At 42.1% G+C, this 17,087-nt stretch overlaps 1 protein-coding gene across 2 annotated transcripts in view; it reads left to right on the forward strand.

The window, feature by feature from the left end:
• RXRG (retinoid X receptor gamma) overlaps nucleotides 1-17,087 on the forward strand; it is a 60,111-nt gene that overhangs the window by 18,256 nt on the left and 24,768 nt on the right. Inside the window, exon 1 of one of the 2 annotated variants that reach the window (XM_006057286.4) lies at nucleotides 14,400-14,576. The exons of the other annotated variant lie outside the window; for it this stretch is intronic. The gene's annotated coding sequence lies outside the window, so the exon portion shown is untranslated. Of the gene's footprint in view, nucleotides 1-14,399; nucleotides 14,577-17,087 lie in introns of those variants that run through there. 2 annotated transcript variants of the gene reach the window in all.

A 17,087-nucleotide genomic window follows, 5' to 3' on the forward strand; every position in this document is an offset into this window, starting at 1 on the left:
AAAACAAGGCAGACTGTGTTGCATACATGTTATCTCTGAGATAGAGGCAAAGATTGCAAAAACTCAGGGGGATAAAACCCTAACTTTAGTTCCTAGTGCCTTTTGCTGCAACAGAGGCAAGGATGTGTATGTGTGGTAGACATTGCTTTGCTGCTCTAAGAAAACTACAGGTTGGCCAGATGCTGCTTATTTCCTTCTAGCAATGTTATACTGAGATCATCAACCCTCACTTCTTGTAGTGCTCAGCTATTGCTTCAATGATGCTGCATAACAGACAATCCCCAAATTGCCATGGCTTACAAAAACACACAATTATTTTCTTACAAGTTTATGTGTTGTCTAGGAAAGTTCTAGATCCCCTGGTGGCTCAGGTAAATAGTCTGCCTGCAATGCAGTAGGCCTGGGTTCAGTCCCTGGGTCAGGAAGACACCCTGGAGAAGGAAATGGCAATTCACTCCAGTATTCTTGCCTGGAAAATCCTATGGATGGAGGAGCCTGGCAGGCTACAGTCCATAGGGTCACAAAGAGTTGGGCACGACTGAGGCGCTTCATTTTCTTTTTGGGCTTCCTGTGTGGATCAACTGGTAAGGAATCTGTCTGCAAAGCAGGAGACCTGGATATGATCCCTGGGTTGGGAAGATTCCCCTGGAGAAGGGAAAGGTTACCCTCTCCAGGATTCTGGTCTGTAGAACTCCATGGATTGTATAGTCTATTGGAATGAAAACCACAATCACAGAAAACTAATCAAACTGATCACATGGACCATAGCCTTGTCTAATTCAATGAAACCATGAGCCATGCTGTGTAGGGCCACCCAAGATGGACAGGTCATGGTGGAGAGTTCTGACCAAACGTGGTCCACTGGAGAAGGGAACGGCAAACCACTTCAGTATTCTTGCCTTGAGAACCCCATGAACAGTATGAAAAGACAAAAAGATAGGACACTGAAAGATGAATTCCCCAGGTTGATAGGTGCCCAATTATGCTACTGAAGAACAGTGGAGAAATAACTCCAGAAGGAATGAAGAGACAGAGCCAAAGTGAAAACAACACCCACTTGTGGATGTGACTGGTGATGGAAGTAAAGTCCAATGCTGTAAAGAGCGATATTACATAGGAACCTAGAATGTTAGGTACATGAATCAAGGTAAATTAGAAGTGGTCAAACAGGAGATGGAAAGAGTGAACATCGACATTTTAGGAATCAGTGAACTAAAATGGACTGGAATGGACTCAGATGACCCTTATATCTACTACTGTGGGCAAGAATCCCTTAGAAGAAATGGAGTAGCTATCATGGTCAACAAAAGAGTCCAAAATGCAGTACTTGGGTGCAATCTCAAAAATGACAAAATGAAATCTGTTCATTTCTAAGGCAAACTACTCAATATCACAGTAATCCAAGTCTTTGCCCCAACCAGTAATGCTGAAGAAGCTGAAGTTGAATGGTTGTGTGAAGACCTACAAGATCTTCTAGAACTAACACCCAAAAAAGATGTCCTTTTCATTATAGGGGACTGGAATGCAAAAGTAGGAAGTCAAGAGATATTTGGAATAACAAGCAAATTTGGCCTTGGAGTACAGAATGAAGCAGGGCAAAAGCTAACAGAATTGGCTTTTGAGAACTGCCAAGAGAATGCACTGGTCATAGCAAGCATCCTTTTCCAACAAAACAAGAGAAAACTCTATACATGGATATCAATAGATGATCGATACCAAAATCAGATTGATTATTTGCTTTGCAGCCAAAGATGGAGAAGCTCTATATAGTCAGAAAAAACCAGACTGGGAGCTGACTGTGGCTCAGATCATGAACTCCTTATTACCAAATTCAGACTTAAATTTAAGAAAGTAGGGAAAACCACTAGACCATTCAGGTATGACCTAAATCAAATGCCTTAGGATTATACAGTGGAAGTGAGAAATAGATTCAAGGGATTAGATCTGATAGACAGAGTGCCTGAAGAACTATGGACAGAGGTTTTATACAGGAGATATTGTACAGGAGGCCATGATCAAGACCATCCCCAAGAAAAAGAAATGTAAAAAGGCAAAATGGTTGTCTGAGGAGGCCTTACAAAGCTGAGAAAAGAAGAGAAGCTAAAGGCAAAGGAGAAAGGAAAGGTATACCCTTTGAATGCAGAGTTCCAAAGAATAGCAAGGAGAGATAAGAGAGCCTTCCTCGGTGATTAATGCAAAGAAATAGAGGAAAACAATAAATGGGAAAGACTAGAGATCTCCTCAATAAAATTAGAGATACCAAGGGACCATTTCATGCAAAAATGGGTTCAATAAAGGACAGAAATGGTATGGACCTATCAGAAGCAGAAGATATTAAGAAGAGATGGCAAGAATACACAGGAAAACTATACAAAAAAGATCTTCATGACCGAGGTAACACTACAATGGTGTGATCAGTTACCTAGAGCCAGACATCCTGGAATGTGAAGTCAAGTGGGCCTTAGGAAGCACCACTATGAACAAAGCTAGTAGAGGTGTCAGAATTCCAGTTGAGCTATTTCAAATCCTAAAAGATGATGTTGTGAAAGTGCTGCACTCAATATGCAAGCAAATTTGGAAAAGTCAACAGTGGCCCCAGGACTGGAAAAGGTCAGTTTTCATTGCAATCCCAAAGAAAGGCAATGCCAAAGAATGTTCAAACTACTGCACAATTTGGCTCATCTCACACACTAGCAAAATAATGCTCAAAATTCTTCAAGCCAGGCTTCAACAATACATGAACTGTGAACTTCCAGATGTTCAAGCTGGATTTAGAAAAGGTAGAGGAACCAGAGATCAAATTGCCAGCATCTGTTGGATCATTGAAAAAGCAAGAGAACTCCAGAAAAAACATCTACTTCTGTTTTATTGACTACACCAAAGCCTTTGACTGTGTGGATCACAATAAACTGTGGAAAATTCTTCAAGAGATGGGAATATCAGACCACCTGACGTGCCTCCTGAGAAATCTGTATACAGGTCAAGAAGCCATGGTTAGAACTGGACATGGAACAGCAGACTGGTTCCTAATTGGGAAAGGAGTACATCAAGGCTGTGTATTGGCACCCTGCTTATTTAGCTATATGCAGAATATATCATTTGAAATGCCCAGGTGGATGATGCACAAGCTGGACTCAAGATTGCTGGGAGAAATATCAATAACCTCAGATATGCAGATGATACCACCCTCATGGGAGAAAGCAAGAACTAAAGAGCCTCTTGATGAAAATGAAAGAGGGGGGCGGTTCTAAGATGGTGGAGGAATAGGACAGGGAGACCACTTTCTCCCCCACAAATTCATCAAAAGAACATTTAGATGCTGAGTAAATTCCACAAAACAACTTCTGAATGCCGGCAGAGGACATCAGGCACCCAGAAAAGCAGCCCATTGTCTTCGAAAGGAGGTAGGAAAAAAATATAAAAGACAAAAAAAGAGACAAAAGAGGTAGGGACAGAGTAGGGATAGAGCTCTGTCCCGGGAAGGGAGTCTTAAAAAGAGAGAAGTTTCCGAACACCAGGAAACACTCTCACTTCCAAGTCTGTGGCGAGCCTTGGAAGCACAGAGGGCAACATAACGGAGGAAAAATAAGTACATAATTAAAACCCACAGATTATGAGCCCAACGGTAACTCCCCCAGCAGAGAAGCAGCGCAGACGCCTGCACCCACCACTAGCAAGCAGGGGCTGGGCAGGGAAGCGTGGGCTGCATTGCTTAGATTAAGGACCAGGCCTGAATGCCCCAAGGGCAATCTGAACGAACTAACTTGGGCTAGCAAACCAGACTGTGGGATAGCTACCACGTGAAAAGCCCTAACCTAAGACACTGCCAGGCCCATGCACAGAACAAAGGACTGAACAGAACTGGCTGGCTGCAGACTATCCCCCTCTGGTGACAGGCAGCCAGAGCCAGAAGGGGGCAATCGCAGCCCCAGAGAGACATTATCTACCAAACTGCAAGCAGGCTTCTTTGCTAACTAAGACTTCTTGGGGTTCTGGACGGTCAATGTCCACCTGAGAAGGTGCGCCAGTTGTACACCCAGAAAACCAAGCAGCAGGGACGAGGGAGGCGATAAGTCGCAATGACCGTGCTCGCCAAACACCTGGTCACCTGAGCTGCTGGGACCTGGGAAGGGCACAAAACACAGGCCCAACCAAGTCTGCACCTCTGAGGACTACTCGAGTGCCTGAACCTGAGCAGCTTAGACCTGGGAGGTGCACGCAGCCCAGGGCCAGCCTCGGACGGTTCCTGGCGGAGCAACCTAGTGCCTGAGCAGTGTGGGCAGGGAGGGCACATGTGCCGTGAGCAGGGGCAGGCCCAGTGTGGCTGAGACACTGCAAGCACACGCCAGTGTTATTTGTTTGCAGCGTCCCTCCCTCCCCACAGCGCGACAGAACAAGTGAGCCTAAAAAAAGTGTCCACCACCGCCCCCTTGTGTCAGGGCGGAAATCAGACACTGAAGAGACCAGCAAACAGAAGAAGCTAAAACAGAGGGAACCACCTTGGAAGTGACTGGTGCAATAGATTAAAACCCTGTAGTTAGTACTGACTACATAGAAAGGGCCTATAGATCTTGAGAATATAAGCCAGACCAAGGAACTGTCCAAAAATGAACTGACCCCATACTGCCCACGACAACACCAGAGAAAGTCCTAGATATATTTTTACTATTTTTACGATATTCTTTTTTTTTAAATTTTTAAAAAATTTTTAAGTCCTCTATTACTCCTTTAATTTTCATTTTTATAACCTACTATTACTTTGTAAAAAAAAAAAAAGACCCTATATATATATTTTTTTTTTTTTTGCCTGCTCAACATCCATCTTTTATTCATTTGTTAATAGCACATCAACCTTAACATCTTTTTTTTTTTTTTTTTTTTTTTTTGGTATTTCTTTTATTTTTATTTTTTTTTAATTTTATTTTATTTTTAAACTTTACATAACTGTATTAGATTTGCCAAATATCAAAAAGACCCTATATTTTTAAAGCAAACTTCATATATATATATATATTTTATAATTTTTGTGACTTTTTTTTCTTCTTTTCTTTAATATTGTATTTTTGAAAATCCAACCTCTACTCTAGATTTTTAATCTTTGCTTTTTGGTATTTGTTATCAATTTTGTACCTTTAAGAACCCAATCTTCAGTACCCATTTTTACTTGGGAGCGAGATTACTGGCTTGACTGCTCTCTCCCCCTTTGGACTCTCCTTTTTCTCCACCAGGTCGCCTCTGTCTCCTCCCTCCCCCTTCTCTTCTCTACCTAACTCTCTGAATCTCTTTGTGTGTTCTGGGCTGTGGAGAACACTTAGGGAACTGATTACTGGCTGGATCTGTCTCTCTCCTTTTGATTCCCCCCTTTTATCCTCCTGGCCACCTGTCTCCTTCCTCCTTCTTCTCTTCTCTGTATAACTCCGTGAACATCTCTGAGTGGTCCAGACTGTGGAGTGCACATAAGGAAGTGATTACTGGCTAGCTTGCTCTCTCCTCTTTTGATTCCACCTCATCTCATTCAGGTCACATCTAACTCCCTCCTCCCTCTTCTCTTCTCCATGTAACTCTGTCAACCTCTCTGGGTGTCCCTCACTGTGGAGAAACTTTTCATCTTTAACCTAGATGTTTTATCAATGGTGCTGTATAGAAGGAGAAGTCTTGAGACTACTGTAAAAATAAGACTGAAAACAGAAGCAGGAGGCTTAAGTCCAAATCCTGAGAATGCCAGAGAACTCCTGACTCCAGGGAACATTGATCGACAGGAGCTCATCAAACGTCTCCATACCTACACTGAAACCAAGCACCACCCAAGGGCCAACAAGTTCCAGAGCAAGACATGCCACAAAAATTCTCCAGCAACACAGGAACACAGCCCTGAGCTTCAATATACAGGCTGCCCGAAGTTACTGCAAATCCATTGACATCTCATAACTCATTACTGGACACTTCATTGCACTTCAGAGAGAAGAAATCCAGCTCCACCCACCAGAACACCAACACAAGCTTCCCTAACCAAGACACCTTGACAAGCCACTCATATAGCCCCACCCACAGTGAGGAAACTCCACAATAAAGAGAACTCCACAAATTGCCAGAATACAGAAAGGCCACTCCAAACCCAGCAATATAAACAAGATGAAGAGACAGAGGAATACCCAGCAGGTAAAGGAACAGGATAAATGCCCTCCAAATCAAACAAAAGAGGAAGAGATAGGGAATCTACCTGATAAAGAATTCTGAATAATGATAGTGAAAATGATCCAAAATCTTGAAATCAAAATGGAATCACAGATAAATAGCCTGGAGACAAGGATTGAGAAGATGCAAGAAATGTTTAACAAGGACCTAGAAAAAATAAAAAAGAGTCAGTATACAGTGAATAATGCAATAAATGAGATCAAAAACACTCTGGAGGCAACAAATAGTAAAATAACGGAGGCAAAAGATAGGATTAGTGAAGTAGAAGATAGAATGGTAGAAATAAATGAATCAGAGAGGAAAAAAGAAAAATTAATTAAAAGAAATGAGGACAATCTCAGAGACCTCCAGGACAATATTAAACACCCCAACATTCGAATCATAGGAGTCCCAGAAGAAAAAGACAAAAAGAAAGACCATGAGAAAATACTTGAGGAGATAATAGCTGAAAAGTTCCCTAAAATGGGGAAGGAAATAATCACCCAAGTCCAAGAAACCCAGAGAGTCCCAAACAGGATAAACCCAAGGCAAAACACCCCAAGACACATACTAATCAAATTAACAAAAATCAAACACAAAGCACAAATATTAAAAGCAGCAAGGGAAAAAAAACAAATAACACACAAGGGGATTCCCATAAGGATAACAACTGATCTTTCAATAGAAACTCTTCAGGCCAGGAGGAAATGGCAAGACATACTTAAAGTGATGAAAGTAAATAACCCACAGCCCAGATCACAGTACCCAGCAAGGATCTCATTCAAATATGAAGGAGAAATCAAAAGCTTTACAGACAAGCAAAAACTGAGAGAATTCAGCACCACCAAACCAGCTCTCCAACTAATGCTAAAGGATATTCTCTAGATAGGAGACACAAAAAGGGTGTATAAACTCGAACCCAAACAATAAAGTAAATGGCAACAGGATCATACTTACCTTAAACGTAAATGGGTTGAATGCCCCAACCAAAAGACAAAGACTGGCTGAATGGATACAAAAACAAGACCCCTACATATGTTGTCTACAAGAGACCCACCTCAAAACAAAGGACACATACAGACTGAAAGTAAAGGGCTGGAAAAAGATATTCCATGCAAATAGAGATCAAAAGAAAGCAGGGTAGCAATACTCATATCAGATAAAATAGACTTTAAAACAAAGGTTGAGAAAAGAGACAAAGAAGGACACTACATAATGATCAAAGGATCAATCCAAGAAGAAGATATAACAATTATAAATATATATGCACCCAACATAGGAGCACCACATTATGTAAGACAAATGCTAGCAAGTATGAAAGGGGACGGAGAAGGCAATGGCAACCCACTCCAGTACTCTTGCCTGGAAAATCCCATGGACAGAGGAGCCTGGTAGGCTGCAGTCCCTGGGGTCGCGAAGAGTCGGACACGACTGAGCGACTTCACTTTCACTTTCCACTTTCATGCATTGGAGAAGGAAATGGCAACCCACTCCAGTGTTCTTGCCTGGAGAATCCCAGGGATGGCAGAGCCTGGTGGGCTGCTGTCTGTGGGGTTGCACAGAGTCGGACACGACTGAAGGGACTTAGTAGTAGTAGTATGAAAGGGGAAATTAACAATAACACAATAATAATGGGAGACTTTAATACCCCATTCACATCTATGGATAGATCAACTAAACAGAAAATTAACAAGGAAAACAAACTTTAAATGATACAATAGACCAGTTAGACCTAATTGATATCTATAGGACATTTCACCCCAAAACAATGAATTTCACCTTTTTCTCAAGCGCACATGGAATCTTCTCCAGGATAGATCACATCCTGGGCCATAAATCTAGCCTTGGTAAATTCAAAAAAATTGAATCATTCCAAGCATCTTTTCTGACCACAATTTAGTAAGATTAGATCTCAGTTACAGGAGAAAAACTATTAAAAACTCCAACATATGGAGGCTGAACAACACGCTGCTGAATAACCAACAAATCACAGAAGAAATAAAAAAGAAATCAAAATATGCATAAAAACTAATGAAAATGAAAACACAACAACCCAAAACCTGTGGGACACTGTAAAAGCAGTGCTAAGGGGAAAGTTCATAGCAATACAGGCATACCTCAAGAAACAAGAAAAAAGTCAAACAAATAACCTAACTCTACACCTAAAGCAACTAGAAAAGGAAGAAATTTGAAGAACCCCAGGGTTAGTAGAAGGAAAGAAATCTTAAAACTTAGGGCAAAAATAAATGCAAAAGAAACAAAAGAGACCATAGCAAAAATCAACAAAACCAAAAGCTGATTCTTTGAAAGGATAAATAAAATTGACAAACCATTAGCCAGACTCATCAAGAAACAAAGGGAGAAAAATCAAATCAATAAAATTAGAAATGGAAATGGAGAGATCACAACAGACAACACAGAAATACAAAGGATCATAAGAAACTACTATTAGCAATTATATGCCAATAAAATGGACAATGTGGAAGAAATGGACAAATTCTTAGAAAAGTACAACTTTCCAAAACTGAACCAGGAAGAAATAGAAAATCTTAACAGACCCATCACAAGCATGGAAATTGAAACTGTAATCAGAAATCTTCCAGCAAACAAAAGCCCAGGTCCAGACGGCTTCACAGCTGAATTCTATCAAAAATTTAGAGAAGAGCTAACACTGATCCTACTCAAACTCTTCCAGAAAATTGCAGAGGAAGGTAAACTTCCAAACTCATTCTATGAGGCCACCATCACCCTAATACCAAAACCTGACAAAGATGCCACAAAAAAAGAAAACTACAGGCCAATATCACTGATGAACGTAGATGCAAAAGTCCTTAACAAAATTCTGGCAATCAGAATCCAACAACACATTAAAAAGATCATACACCATGACCAAGTGGGCTTTATCCCAGGGATGCAAGGATTCTTCCATATCCACAAATCAATCAATGTAATACACCACATTAACAAATTGAAAAATAAAAACCATATGATTATCTCAATAGATGCAGAGAAAACCTTTGACAAAATTCAACATCCATTTATGATAAACACTCTCCAGAAAGTAGGAATAGAAGGAACATACCTCAACATAATAAAAGCTATATATGACAAATCCACAGCAAACATTATCCTCAATGGTGAAAAATTGAAAGCATTTCCCCTAAAGTCAGGAACAATACAAGGGTGCCCACTTTCACCACTACTATTCAACATAGTTTTGGAAGTTTTGGCCACAGCAATCAGAGAAGAAAAAGAAATAAAAGGAATCCAAATTGGAAAAGAAGAAGTAAAACTCTCTGTTTGCAGATGACATGATCCTCTACATAGAAAACCCTAAAGACTCCACCAGAAAATTACTAGAGCTAATCAATGACTATAGTAAAGTTGCAGGATATAAAATCAACACACAGAAATCCCTTGCATTCCTATACACTAATAATGAGAAAATAGAAAGAGAAATTAAGGAAACAATTCCTTTCACCATTGCAAAGAAAAGAATAAAATACTTAGGAATATATCTACCTAAAGCAACTAAAGACCTATATATAGAAAACTATAAAACACTGGTGAAAGAAATCAAAGAGGACACTAATAGATGGAGAAATATGCCATGTTCATGGATCGGAAGACTCAATATAGTGAAAATGAGTATACTACCCAAAGAATCTATAGATTCAACGCAATCCCCATCAAGCTACCAATGGTATTTTTCACAGATCTAGAACAAATAATTTCACAATTTGTATGGAAATACAAAAAATCTGAAATCGCCAAAGCAATCTTGAAAAAGAAGAATGGAACTGAAGGAATCAACCTGCCTGAATTTAGGCTCTACTACAAAGCCACAGTCATCAAGACAGTATGGTACTGGCACAAAGACAGAAATACAGATCAATGGAACAAAATAGAAAGCCCAGAGATAAATCCACACATCTATGGACAACTTATTTTTGACAAAGTAGGCAAGAATATACAATGGATTAAAAACAATCTCTTTAACAAGTGGTGCTGGGAAAACTGGTCAACCACTTGTAAAAGAATGAAACTAGAACACTTTCTAACCCCATACACAAAAATAAATTCAAAATGGATTAAAGATCTAAACGTAAGACCAGAAACTATAAAACTCCTAGAGGAGAACATAGGCAAAACACTCTCTGACATATATCACAGCAGGATCCTCTATGACCCACCTCCCAGAATGTTGGGAATAAAAGCAAAAATAAACAAATGGGACCTAATTAAACTTAAAAGCTTCTGCACATCAAAGGAAACTATTAGCAAGGTGAAAAGGCAGCCTTCAGAATGGGAGAAAATAATAGCAAATGAAGCAACTGACAAACAACTAATCTCAAAAATATGCAAGCAACTCCTACAGCTCAATTCCAGAAAAATAAACAACCCAATCAAAAAATGGGCCAAAGAACTAAATAGACATTTCTCCAAAGAAGACATACAGAGGGCTAACAAACACATGAAAAGATGCTCAACATCACTCATTATCAGAGAAATGCAAATCAAAACCACTGTGAGGTACCATTTCATGCCAGTCAGAATGGCTGTGATCCAAAAGTCTACAAGCAATAAATGCTGGAGAGGGTGTGGAGAAAAGGGAACCCTCCTACACTGTTGGTGGGAATGCAAACTAGTACAGCCACTATGGAGAACAGTGTGGAGATTCCTTAAAAAAGTGGAAATAGAACTGCCTTATGACCCAGCAATCCCACTGCTGGGCATACACACTGAGGAAACCAGAACTGAAAGAGACACGTGTACCCCAATATTCATTGCAGCACTGTTTATAATATCCAGGACATGGAAGCAACCTAGATGTCCATCAGCAGATGAATGGATAAGAAAGCTGTGGTACATATACACAATGGAGTATTACTCAGCCATTAAAAAGAATGCATTTGAATGAGTTCTAATGAGGTAGATGAAACTGGAGCCTACTATACAGAGTGAAGTAAGCCAGAAAGAAAAACACCAATACGGTATACTAACACATGTATATGGAATTTAGAAAGATGGTAATGATAACCCTGTATGTGAGAAAGCAAAAGAGACACAGATGTATAGAACAGTCTTTTGGACTCTGTGGGAGAGGGCAAGGGTGGGATGATTTGGGAGAATGGCATTGAAATATGTATAATATCATATAAGAAATGAATTGCCAGTACAGGATGCTTGGGGCTGGTGCACTGGGATGACCCAGAGGGATGGTATGGGGAGGGAGGTGGGACAGGGCTTCAGGATGGGGAACACGTGTACACCCATGGCCGATTCATGTTGATGTGTGGCAAAACCAATACAATATTGTAAAGTAATTAGCCTCCAATTAAAATAAATAAATTTTAATTAAAAAAAAAAGAAAGTGAAAGAGGAGAGTGAAAAAGTTGGCTTAAAACTCAACCTTCAGAAAACTAAGATCATGGCATCTAGTCCCATCACTTCATGGGAAATAGGTGGGGAAACAGTGGAAACAGTGTCAGACTTTATTTTCTTGGGCTCCATAATCAGTGCAGATGGTGACTGCAGCCAAGAAATTAAAAAGCACTTGCTCCTTGGAAGAAAAGCTATGACCAACCTAGACAGCATATTAAAAAGCAGAGACATTACTTTGCCAACAAAGGTCTGTCTAGTCAAAGCTATAGTTTCTCCAGTAGTCATGTATGGATGTGAGAGTTGGACCATAAAGAAAACTGAGCGCCAAAGAATTGATGCTTTTGAACTGTGGTGTTGGAGAAGACTCTTGAGAGTCCTTTGGACTGAAAGGAGATCAAATCAGTCAATCTTAAAGGAAATCAGTCCTGAATATTCATTGGAAGGACTGATGCTGAAGCTGAAGCTCCAATGCTTTGGTCACCTGTTGTGAAGAACTGACTCATTGGAAAAGACCCTGATGTTGGGAAAGATTGAAGGCAGGAGGAGAAGGCGATGACAGAGGATGAGATGGTTGGATGGCATCACCAACTCAATGGACATGAGTTTGAATAAGCTCTGGGAGTTGGTGATGGACAGGGAAGACACGTGTTGCAGTCCATGGGGTCACAAAGAGTTGGACACGACTGAGTGACTGAACTGAACTGGGGAAGGTTCTGTTTCAGATGGTGGGGGAGTTGGTCTAGGCTGCAGCCTGGGTGCAAGTCAGCTCTTCATGTCCCGTCTACAGGAGCAGCTACCTTCTTTTCTCAAGGTATCCCTCAGGAGTGCGAAAGTCTAAACCAAATCAGGAAAATACAGTGACGTCTCTGCTCACATCATGTCCATTGATATCCCATTGGTCTAAGGAAACTGTATGACTGACTCCAACACTGGTGGGACAGGGGAATAGTTTGTGCCTGTTTTAGTGTAAGGAACTACAAAGACACTCTGCAAAGGTTGTGAAGAATTAGGAAGAGTGAAGCATTAGGAATAATAACCCTGTCTGCCGCACTCTCACTGTGCTGGTACCTCACGACTAGGGTCAGGGTCCCTCTTGTCCCACCTACCAGCACGTCTAACAGTAGAGTTAGTAGGTCTTATAGTCTCTTTTGAATTTATAGTTTGAAGAAGAGACAAGGCCCCCATTGGTTTAGCATTTCTTACTGCTACAAAGAGAATTTCAGAGACTCTCCCTAGACAGAGAGTGTGTGCTCAGAGTCTAAAAGCAAAGCCATGTGAAGTCATAGAATTTTATAGCCAGTAAGGACATCAGAAAGTTTTTCATGTGTGGATTAAAGAAACTGGAGAAGACCTTATCAGTTCTCTACTGTAGGGATTATAGGAGCCAGGGGCCAGACAGGTAACACAGGGGGGTGAATCAGATGGGTGGGGGTTGAAGAGAGCTGCCCTCCCCACTTGAAGCCATTCAAATTCAGAGACTTGAAGTATTTCATGGCCAAGGAGAGTACTTCTGTGGGTCCCATTTGGCCGGTCCCTTTAACCCTAATTTGTAATCTAATGGCCCTCACCTGTAGGATCTTTCTCAGCATACACATTTCTCCCTCATCCCATATTTTGGCCTTTGTGTGAGTTGTAAAAGCCCCACAGAGGATTCTAACTGCCCCATCCCTGCCCAGCTGAGAACCACTAATTCTGTCCAGGCTTCTCATCCGATATAGGCTCAGTGGGCTCAGGTGATGTGTCCAGCTTCACACAGCTAGTCACAGCGGAGCCAGGGTTAGACCCCAAGTCTCCACACCCCACTCAATCTCCACGATGCTGCATTTACTCACAGCTATGGTGTCTTCTGTCTTAAACAGTGAACCCAGGATCTTCCTGTTGGCTGCCAAGGATTAAAAGATGAATAATCAGCGATCCCAAGGAGTCCTGTGGGGCATGTGGCACATCACGCAGATAAATTGCAACATTGTGTAGGTGTAGGGACAGAACCGAAGGGAGCATAAAAAAGGGACCTGAGAACTTCCAGTCTTGTGTTCCATGACAGTGTCAGCCACTCAGAGGAGTGGAGACCAGACGGCAGTGGGAAGGGACGTGGATTTATGCTGCTCTCTCCCACTGTCATCAGCAGAGCTGGTGATCCTCTACCCTTTAGAACGTGGGATCTTGACGAGATTTGTTTATTCATTTTCATTCATGTGAATGGATTTCAGGAGGGCAGGTCAAAGTCAATAGATTAGAGACAGAGAGGGAGATTGAAGTTCTGGAAGTAAAATTTTGCAAAGGACTCTCACATTTATTCAAATAACTATTTAGCAGGACCTAATCTGTGTCACTATTTGACACTGTCCTAGGTTCTAGGGATAAGCACTGAATAAGTCTTTACTTTCATGGCAATTATACTGCAGCAGGCAAGACAGACAAAAACCAAATGAATGAACCAGATAGTTTCAAATGACCATGACTATATTCATGAAGATATAAAACAGGGTAAGGTTATGACCGGTGACAGGATTTGTGGGTGGGGAGGGGGCAAGCCACCCGCCCTCCAAGCCTGCTTTTAGACACACTCCAGTCTCAGTGAGCCAAATCTGGCCAATAAATTCAGCTCCACAGCCGTGTGAGTGGCAGGGCTGCTATTCCTGGACCATATGTCTGTACAGAGGGATTGGGGTTGAAAAGTCAGCTGGAAGCTCTGGTCTTGGCCAACTGGGTTGTGTGCAGAGGCCAAAGCCAAGTTTGGCTATGAGAGCTGTATTAAGCTTGCCAAGCACTGGGAGCTCAGCAGCCCCAGACACAGGGCCGCATTTGGGGCTTGGTTTCTGGAGCCACGGGGCAGTGACACTTTGCCCAATTAACTAGGTGACACGGGACACCCAGTGCCTTCAGAGTTAGCCACCGTTGGCCGGGCTCTGAACGACCCAGACAGACGGTTCCTATGCAGCCTGCCTTTCTTGCCCAGGACTGAGGCTGAGTGGAGTTCATGTGGGAACATGTGTGTTCTGTGACCTGAGTCTCGGGTGAGTGTGATTTAGGGGTGAGGGGAGAAATGAGGTGCTCGGGGTGAGAGCAGGCGGGGTGTCCTGTTCTGCGCTCTGCCTTTCTGGTGTTTGAGCTTCTCTTTTTGCTCTTGTTGGATTTTCAGTTTTGAGAAGTAAAGAGAAGTGAACTGATTACTCCGGAGGCAAGGACCATGTAACCTTTTGCAAAAACATCACTTCGAACTTATATTTATCTCAGTTTCTTTTTCTCTATTGTGGGATAACACACTTTGCCCTGATTATCCGACAGAGATTTTTTGTATGTATCAAACAAGATGTGGACTTAAGAAATCCCTTCTTAAGTACTTATGATGCTCTATGGCCATAACGTGGTATTATTTTTACTATTATTATTATTATTATACCCAGGTGGCATATCAGGCACCAAGGTGATGAATATTATATACCTACATGGTCATTAGTGCAAGTGTGTGTTCTCTGTTGTTGAAAGGATCCAGAAAAGTTCATTTCAACAAGCATTCATTACACTAAGAACTGGAGATTTTAAAAATGTATAAGACTCAGTCCCTGGCCTGGGAAGGATCTAAGTGGAGTGAGCTGTTTCCCAAAACAACATGTATATAATTGAGGAGATATTTATGCAGCTTTCTGACAGATGATCTAGATTACATTTTCCTGTGTGTGTGTGTTTGTATAATGCTGTATTTTTGTAAGTTTGATGTCTGTTGACTGGACTCTGAAGCAGGATCTGCAAGCCTTTGGAAGGCCCCCACCTGATTTGCCTGTCCCAACCCTGCTGCCTGATCTGGGTTCTGTCTCTGACAATTCCTGCCCAGGTAGTGACTGATAACTGAATTGTTGCCCTTTCAGATGTTTGCATTTTTACAGAGATTACTTTGATCATAAAAGTTGCAAATGTGAGACTTCCCCAGTGGTCTAGTGGTTAAGACTCTGCACTCCCACTGCAGGGAACACATGTTTGATCCCTGATTGGGAAAATAAGATCTCACAGCTATGTGGTGTGACCAAAAATTAAAAAATAATAAAAATATAGTAAAAATTTAAAAATGTTGGAGCTAGAACAGATCTTGAATACCATCTTGTTTAATGATCTTTAAAAAGCCATAAAGTCTTCAAGTGAAAGCATGTTTGGAAGTCATTGCACATTAAGTAAAAACAGGTCTGGTGAACTCTAGGTAGGAGATATGAAAACTTCTTACTCAACCTCCCCACCCCCTGCCACACATATTCTCAGCTTGAAAACCACTGCTTTAGTCTGTGCATAAGTTAGTGGAGTCTCTGAGTGAAGTCATCCTGTCAAGATCACACAGCAATGAAGTGGCAAGTCTAGGCTCTGTACTTTTCACGGTGAAGACCCTCACTCGACTAAAGATATGCCACTCTCAGGACTCCACCCACTGGAAGAGGAGTGCCTGCCTGAATCCTGCCTGGCTGGCCATGTATCTGCCTTGAATGGAATAATTTGGACTGAAAGCAGCTCAGAAATGTGGGACCTGATGTTTGGTGATGGCTCCAGGGCATCTAGGATGCATTCAGTCCTTGGCTGAGAGTCTGCAAATGGAAGACAGGTCAGCCAAGTGTGTTTCTTTCCTTTTTCTCAGGAGCAGCCAGCCGCCTGGTAAATCCCAGCTCTGAAGTGCTCACTTCAGCAGAGCTGCTTCTAATGGAACAAGACAGCTGAAGCTGTGGGACTGGGACCAGGCAGCTAATGGGTTTGAGCTCTGGTGGCTGCCTTCAATCTCATCTACCATTGCTCTTAGCCCCCACAAACCCCAAGCCAGCAAAGAGACAGACAGAGGAGAGGGTGTCAACCCATCTGTCCCCACCACTGCCTCCCACCACCATCCAACCCAGGAAGAGGAAGGGTTTTGGAGAGGGGCTGCCAGGAGACAGTGACCCAGATGCAAGTCTGCTCCTCCGGGGGCTCATTGCCTATGAGGTGGGGGCTGGAAACAGCCAGGGCAAGGGCGGTCTGGGGGCTCCTGCCGCACAACACAGACAAGGTGGGGAAGGAAGAATGATGAGCTGGGATCCAGAAGCCCAGGGTTCCAGCCCCAACATGTTAGATCTGGGAAGGTGCCTAACCTGCTACATGGGCAGCTGCCATAGCCTCGGGTGTCTCTCTTCTCTTCCTTGTGCTGCTGCCTCATACTTTAAGGGCTTTTTTCCTTTGCTGGAAACCTCATGGCTCCTCATGGCCTCTCAGATTAAATCCACTCACTTTCCCTGAGCAATCAAGCCTCAGCTTGGTTACAGCCCACCTCTCAATCTTATTTCCCATCCATCCTCACAAATAGTTGGGTTTCTCTCCAGGTCTTTGTTGTCAAAACCTTTCACCCACTGGCTCATTCAAATGCCATTCTTTTTTAAAAATTGTCAAGTCCCAGATCAAATGCTCCTTCCTTCAAGACATCTTTCCTAATCTCGCTTGTGATCTTTCTTTCCTAAATTATCCCAACCAGCTTTTTATCTCAATGTCCAGTTTCCTGAGGCAGTGCCTGCATCTTC

This window comes from Bubalus bubalis, chromosome 6 (genome assembly GCF_019923935.1).
Source record: "Bubalus bubalis isolate 160015118507 breed Murrah chromosome 6, NDDB_SH_1, whole genome shotgun sequence".
NCBI lineage: Eukaryota > Metazoa > Chordata > Mammalia > Artiodactyla > Bovidae > Bubalus > Bubalus bubalis.